Raw genomic sequence first — 7949 nt, 5'->3', positions numbered from 1 at the left:
TATATGAGGAAGGAATGTTCCTCTATGCCACAAAACAAATTAAATATATTGATCCAAAATCACTCCTGGAGGAACTCCTGTGAATCCAGATGAAACACATAAGTTGAGTTTATTAAAGCAACATTTCTGATAGGGGGTGGGAACAGCAGGAGAATGAGGTTTTGCAAGAGTAAAATGATTGTTTATTAGTGATGAGTGAATCACAAAATGTCCAGCATGTGTGTTGATCTTAGAGAAGGAACTGAAAAAGTCTGAAACCTGATCAGGTCTCTCTGAATCCATATGTCAGCAAAACTGCCTGGAAGTGAGTCTGAGTCAGGGTTCTCATTCAGACATTCTGAAACATCCAGATTTACATATTGGATATTGTCATATCTCAGCAAGTGCTGAGAAATTAGGGATGGTGAATTCAACTGGTAAATAAACAAGAACAAACTCGTTCCTGAATTCAATATGATTGTGATCTTTTGGAGATAGTTACACAAATCCCTCAGCCATGCCAGAGCTGCAGAAGGCAATATAAAAGCAGGGGAAACAAAACTAATTCCCAGTTCAGACCTCATAAATAAACAAGGCATGTCCAAACTTTTGTTTTACACTGTATCAAACCACAAGAAGCTTTTCAAATGTCTCTGTATAAAAATAAGTTTTGGGGCTGGAGCAGCATGCTTCTCTTTTGCTTTTGTGGACAATCCTGCACAGATCATGATAATGATGATGATGATGATGATGATGATGATGATGATGATGATAACTTATTACTTAGAGAGCCTCACTCTTTCCTTCTGGACCAATTTACACTTTTCTGGACCTGTGTTCTTAGAACTAAGCAAGGCTGGTAACTTGCAATAAGTGTTAAAACCTCAATAAAATAGTGGTCTCTTAAATCAAAGCCATTTTGAGCCACAGGTAGAATTCTGGGCTTCAGCATTTCCATTCAGGGCCTTTCTGGTGCTAAATGAAATCCTTAACAACCATGTCATAAAATAAACTCTTCATCCTCCCATAAAATGTTGAGCCTGTGGAAGAAAAGTGCATATCTAAAGAAATTTTAAAGCAGTGGGAACAGGAGGGCAAAGACTTATTCAGAGTCTGGAGAGCTGGATGAGCACCCTGGTGGGTTTTTGAGTGGATCAAACTGAGAGAGAAATTCAGGTTTAACAGGGCTTATACAGCTGAGCAGAGGGGGTTTTATTCCTATGCATCTTTTTCCTGAAACACGAATTATGTCTAAGAATTTGCATTGCAGGAAATAAATCCATTCTTCACTTCTCTGTATTTTGTGATCTATTCTCAGCATGCAAGGAAGTCGGGTTCCAGGTTTTCCCCTGCGGGCTGTGCAGCAGGAGTGGGGATCCCTCCCTCTGTGCCTTCACCAGAACACAGCCTTGGACGTGCTCAGGGGCAGACAGGGGCTCCTGGAAGGAGCTGAGTGAGTCAATGTGCAGGCTGCAGGATTGGTGTCCCTGTGACAGGAATTAGTCAGAGAGTTCCTGGCGTGGGGCAGAGCACTGGGAGAGGGAGGGCCTGGCCATGGAGGGTCTCCTGCTGGCCTGAGGCTCCTGCAATTGAGCACAAACCAATCCCTCCGTGGTCACGGAGCAGTTCCCATCTGCAGGAGCAGGAGCTGGGCTGAAAAGAGCTCCATAAACATCCATTATTATTCTTCATTAGAGCTGCTCTGCAGAGATCCTGTCAGGATGGACAGAGCTCCTTTACCAGAGAGTACAGATTGATCGGGGTGGAATGGGAGTCAGGAGAACACAGTGTCTAAGGCAACAAGGCGGTTCAGACAGCTCTGCAGCAGCCTAAACACATGACAGACTCAGGCAGCTCCCACTGCTGCCAACACAACTGCTCATGGGGTCTGCCAAGAAGCCAGATGCTGCTGCTGGAAAAAATATCTTCCAGAGTTTGGCATCAAGATCCTGTGATTACCATCCAAATGGGAGGAGATGGAGTGATAGAATGTGAGTTTAGTATTTAGCACCCCAGAACTGTGCAGCAGCCTTTGAAGGCAGAGGAAAGAAGTTCAAGCAAAATATTTTTGCTAAAAATATGTTCGGAGAAATGAACTTTTTTTTTTTTTTTTTAAATAGCAGAAAACCAAACTATTATTAAAACAACGCAAAATATTTTATGTCTGTATCAATTAAATGAGTAAAACCAACGAGGACTGTGGATTCTTTACTTGAGTAAATTTTGTTAAGGAATAGTTTCTTAAAGGTCAGAGCATAAGCTCTTTGTCTCTGATGTTGTTACTAGTGGAAAGTTCCACTGCAGAGCATCACAGCGACTCCCCTACCCAAGACAAATAGAGATGGGTCAGAGCATTCCCACACAAGTTTGGGAAGGGTTGAATTCAGATCCAAAGTCTGCAGCAAGCCCTTCTCATTGGCAAACAGGGGCCAAATCCCTAAATCTATACTGACCCAGCTTTGGGGGAAAGTTGAGAACTGAAACCATCTGGGCCTGACTCCAGACTTTGCAGTTTAAACCCATGTTTGGAGGGGAAGCAACAGAGGGATGGGACATTCTCTAAAGTGGTTTGAGGCCGTTCCTGAGCCTCCTCCTTCTCCTTTCTGTGTGGCTGAGCTTTCAGAATGTGTGACTAAAGGAAGACTTGGAGCCCCCTGTGCAGTGAGGGTTCCACCAGCCTGCCTGGCCTTGACAAGGGTCCCCAGTGGACACGGTGGTTATGAGAGCTCAGCATGCTGAAAAAAGCAGGCAAGGCAACATCTGCTCCCCTGGCTGGCTGCACTCACCTCTGCTCTCCAGTGCTTCTATATGAGTGCTGGTCCCACTCCATGACTGGGAATCCTATTATTATTGTAATAGTAGTAATAATAATGATAATAACAACCCAAGTGGGAACTCAGAAACTTACATCTGGAAAGTTAAGACATGAAGACTGTTTTGTTTTACTTGTATTTTTTGTTGCTTATTTTTATGACAGATCTGTATTTCAACAAATGTTATCTCCTTCCCTATTATAACAAATCAGAAAAAAGTAAACAAAGTTATTAGTCATCATCTCCCATACTCTGCTTTCTGGGCATGTCGGATTGGTTTGGAGGGGAGGTGGGCAGGGAAGCGGAGAGCATCTGCTCCCTCACTTGGGATGGGAACTCCCCCAGAGATGCTGCCAGTAGTGCCTGTTCCTTCAGGGAGGTTTGCAAAAGGGAGGAGGAATCTGTCTCAAACCTGTGTTTGTCCTGGAGGGCTCAGGCTGTGTCATTCATGGACAGTGCTGTGCCTCTCCTTGGCACAGCCAGAGTCCCAGCTGGTCTGGCTGGTGATGGCTGTCTCCCTGAAGGCCACAAAGATCCCAGGTAACTGCTGACCTAATGGATTTTCCAGTAGCTTTTGACACGTCTCACCCTGGAGCTGATAAATTCAGCTGTTAATTCTACGGCAACCAAACAAGATAATCCCAAACCTCATCCTTTAAGGTCATTAATAATTAATGGAAACATGATGGGGTTAGTCACAGAACTGGAGGGCTGCAAGGGATGTCTACAGGCTCTTTAGGCTCAGGGGGAACCTTCTCAGTCTCCAGAGCTCCCTGACAGGAAGGGGCAGCCAGGTGGGGGTCAGGCCCTGCTCCCAGGGAACAAGAGACAGGACAAAAGGAAATGGCCTCGAGTTAAACCAGCACAGGTTTAGATTGGATATGAGGGAAAAATTCTTCCCCTAAAGGGTTATCCAGCCCTGGCACAGGTTGCCCAGGGCAATGATGGACTCACCATCCCTGGAGGGATTTAAAAGCTGTATAAATATGGCACCTGGGATCATAGTTTAGGGGTGGGTTTGGCAGTGCTGGGTTAACAGTTGGACTCGATGATCTTGGAGGTCTTTTCCAACCCAAATAACTCTACTCACCCATGTGGGACTGATGTTTTAGTCCTTCCCAGATTCTGTTTGGACACTGTTTTTCCATGAAGCTGTTTGACTTGGGAAGGGGAGGTGGGAGGTGTTTCCAGGTGAAATGACAGCAGGATGCTGACACACAGCCCTGGTGTCCCACAATCTATCCCAGAGGCCAGGACAGCTTTGCTTCCCCAGCTCTTGGCCAGGCTGGGAGCTTTGATGGCAATGAGCTCTGAGAGTCTGATCAGTGTCAGATGTGCAGAGTTTTGCTATCAAAAGCTGGAGGCTGTGGGTGGCATCTTCACTCCCAGCATCACCTCCACTGCTGGCAGATGCCGAATTTGGGGTCTGGAGGTGCTGGGTCTGGTGGTGCTGACAGTCCCAAGGGGATGGGGGAACGTGCCTTTTTACCCCACACACAGAAATCTGATCTGCCCCAATTAATAGAAAGTATTCTTTTGCCCTGATGCACAGCAGTGCAAACTACAATTTTCTGCATTATCCCTTTTCTAGGTCTCCCCCCTCACCCCACTGTGTGGTTTGGCATCTGCCCTCCCAGTCTCAGGCTCAGGTTTCTGCTCTCACTCCTGCCTTCTGTAAATATTATTTCAGCATCATCAGCAGTTGCTCTGTTTCTCCTTTCCTCTCTATGGATATCAGAATCCATCATGATCTTCAGATCATCTTGAAGTCCCTGATGGTGATGTTGTTCAGCTGATCAGATGAACAAAGGCTCCTGGAGCTCCCTCTCAATCACTGATTTTCATCCCTGCTTGATGCAGAATGTTACAATGGATGATCTTGCATCCAGTTTATATGCAAGCCACCAGAAAAGTGACTTGGTTGGGAAGGCTCAACCTGTTAGGATGCTTTAAAAAAAGTCCAGGTTCAATAATATCTTGAAATGGTTTTCAGTTGAGCTTTGAGAGAGAAAAGATGAGGGAGTGAGCCTTTGCCATGATGAACTGGCTACCTGTCTCTCTAAGAACTGCTCTCCACAGTGGCTTCTGGAGAATTTTGTGCTCTCTGTGCCTTTCCCAGCCATGCAGGACATCTGGATCCTGTATGTGACACCTTCTGTTGGTGCCAGCAGGTGCTGGTGAATCTCAGCTGTAAATGTCTGCAGTCCCTTGCTGTAAGATGTCTCTTGAAAAAACTTCTGAAATTAAGATGCTGTAAGATTTGGGTAGTTTAAGTATTAGTGAATTCTGGCCACTATGAAGACATCTCATAGGCCAGCTCTTTCCTGGCTGGTGTTTTAACATCAGCTCATAGATGCTGAGTGTCTTGGAGACCTGGATTTTGACTGTCCTTGTACACTCACATCCTCATGTGTGACCTAGTCCTAATCTGTGGTTGAGTTATTGGGAGATTAATTTAGTTGTACTTCACCAGAAGCTCAGCCCCCTTGGTCTTTGCCAATTGCTTTTCTCTCCAGACTAGAAGTACATGAGCTTTTGTTCTCTGAGTAACAGACTAAGGTATTGTAAACTGGATTTACACAATAGTATAAATTATATTTATCTCACTGTAGCTCCTTTGGGTACTTACAGCCATTTACAACATTTCAAACCTGCACAGACCCACCAGTCTATCCTGGGGTCATAGATGAAGAGCTGAGTGTGATTCATGACACAGGATTTTTATCCTCAGGGTTGGCCAATTTTACATCTTCCCATCATTTTACTTGGAGCACTGAGCTCCAAGCAGCAAGAAGTCAAGACAGCATGAGCTCCAAAACACTTGAGATCCAGGATATCCTGGGTCAGGAATCACAGGTTTGTATCAATATCCCAACTTCAGACAGCACACAAGTCCAAGTTTGTTCTTTTGAATAGAAAGGTAATATACCACACCTGAAAAACTGTGCAGGAACCGAAAGAAGCCACAGGTGCAGCTAAGCAAGGCACTGCCAGGAATGCCTTTTTGGGGAGCACTGCTGAGCTGGTGGCTGGCTGCCTGTGTCACCTGCTGGGAAGGAAGGGACCTCAGCAGAGGGGGTCCCCTTGAAAGGATGACTGCATGCAATTTGTGTCCTCCAAGGATGGCTCAGGCACAATGCACTTGCCTAGACTGTGCTGGCCTTTGAAAACTGAGGTGTTTTTATTTCTAACCCTTAGGTAGTTCAGTTCTTACTAGAGTAACCCACTCATTGCAACCATGCACCCCCTCACTGAAATCATGCTTTGTTACATATCATGTTACAGACAAGAGCTGATTTGAGAACTGCTGGTCACCTCCTTTTGTCGGTATGGCAGCATTTGGTTGCTTGCAGATATATCTGAGGCTCACCTCTCTGGTGAGATCTGTTTCTCCTATTCCTGCCTGAAGAAAACACCTTTCTTTTCCCTGTATCTGGAGCTGACTTAGCTTGGTTTCAGAGAATCAGAGGCATAATTTGCTTGGGCTGTGAAACATAAGCATTTAAAGTCCACACACTGAGCACTTAGGGCAGTTATGGTGTCCTGGTTTCCTGGGAAGCACAGCTCCACTCATTATGTGCAAGTCACCCAGGCTGAAAAGCCACTGGTCATTCCCTCAGGTCATGGACTGCACTCCAGCAGCTCCAATTACCTCAGCAGAATGGGATCACCCATAACAGCCTAAGTAAATCAGGAAGTCACCAAACAAGGGAAGTAATTACAGCTTCCTTCAATCCTGAAAAAGCAACCTGTTCTTTTATGACCCATCAAAACCATGTGTTTGCCTTTAGTGGTTAAAATAAAGGGTGTGCAATTTGGGAATAATCCAGCTATGAAGTTTCCTTAGTAGTTGGCAAATCCTGAAATGTTTTCACTTCTGCAATTTAAAGGTGGTGAGCATGAAATTAATTTAATTTTCTTTTAGATTAGCCTTTAAGGAACACTACAAAACCAAAGAATGACATTCTCAAAGGGTGAATCCCCATTTCACCCATTTGACATAATAATTATTTTATTAACTACCTTTAAATTTCACTTATAATATCATTTAGTAATGCAGTAAAACCAGAATATCAGTCACTGTAGCTCTATCAAACATTCAGAATTAAAAAAAATATTTACCCTTTTCAGAGAAAGGTCTAGAATATTACTCAACTCTATCAGAGCTACTATCACTTTACATAACTCTTACACTCTTGTTTTTCAGATCTGGTTTCAACACACCTATTCATTTGATTCATACTCAATTGTAGGAGAAAAAACCCTTGTTTGCAATAAGTCTACCTGCATTTTTATACAGCACTTTTCACTGCTTAGGGTACCGGTGTGGGAGATTGTTTTAATGGATGAATCTTTTGGACATCTGAGTAGGAACCAGTTCCTCTCTGTGGAAATGCACAGTCTGATGCCACATGGTCTTTGTGGCTGAGCTTAGGCTGAGATATGACTAATCTGGCTGAAATCAGGGCATGACTCAAAATCTGTCAAATGCTGTGCATCCCTGCTCCAGGGCCAAGACACAGGATGTTTAATTCTGTGGAAAGTTTTTCACCTAAATTATACTTCATTCACTTTCTTCTTTGGAAAAGACTTTTAAAACAAGAGTAACAAATATATTAGAATATTACTCCCAACTTTTGGTTGGGAGAGTGTCTAAAGATCACATCTCTATTTTAATTGAAAATTAGATCATAGTCTTACATTGTTCTGCATTTATTCAATACTCGTGTGCCAAATGTTCAATACCCTTTATATCACATAATTCACTTGACCAAGGTGTCTGTTTTCTCACTTCATGAACCATCTCCAAACCTCTGCCTGTTTCTCAAATGTATTTATTGCTGCTGAAGCCAATGGCTGTACCCACAGTAGGCTGTGACCAAGCAATGAAAGGCAGATCAGGACCCCAAAATTAGGCTCTTGGTGTTTCTGAGAAGGAATTAAAGCCTGGATGCCCCCCTGCTCCTCTCTGAGGACCAGACCTGCACCTTCCCAGAAAATCATTCTTCTTCCCAACAGGCCCAGAGCTTCCCAGTCACAGAGTTTGTGATATACTGGGTGTTCTTCAGCTGCCACTGAAATGTTGTGTTGTCCTTTAAACTGGGCACAAGATCTTTTTGAACTGAGAAAAAGGGCAGCATCTGCTTAGGGCAGCAA

Source organism: Lonchura striata, chromosome 6 (genome assembly GCF_050655825.1).
Source record: "Lonchura striata isolate lonStrDom1 chromosome 6, ASM5065582v1, whole genome shotgun sequence".
Classification (NCBI taxonomy): Eukaryota; Metazoa; Chordata; class Aves; order Passeriformes; family Estrildidae; genus Lonchura; species Lonchura striata.
Note: the sequence above shows the minus strand (reverse complement) of the source record.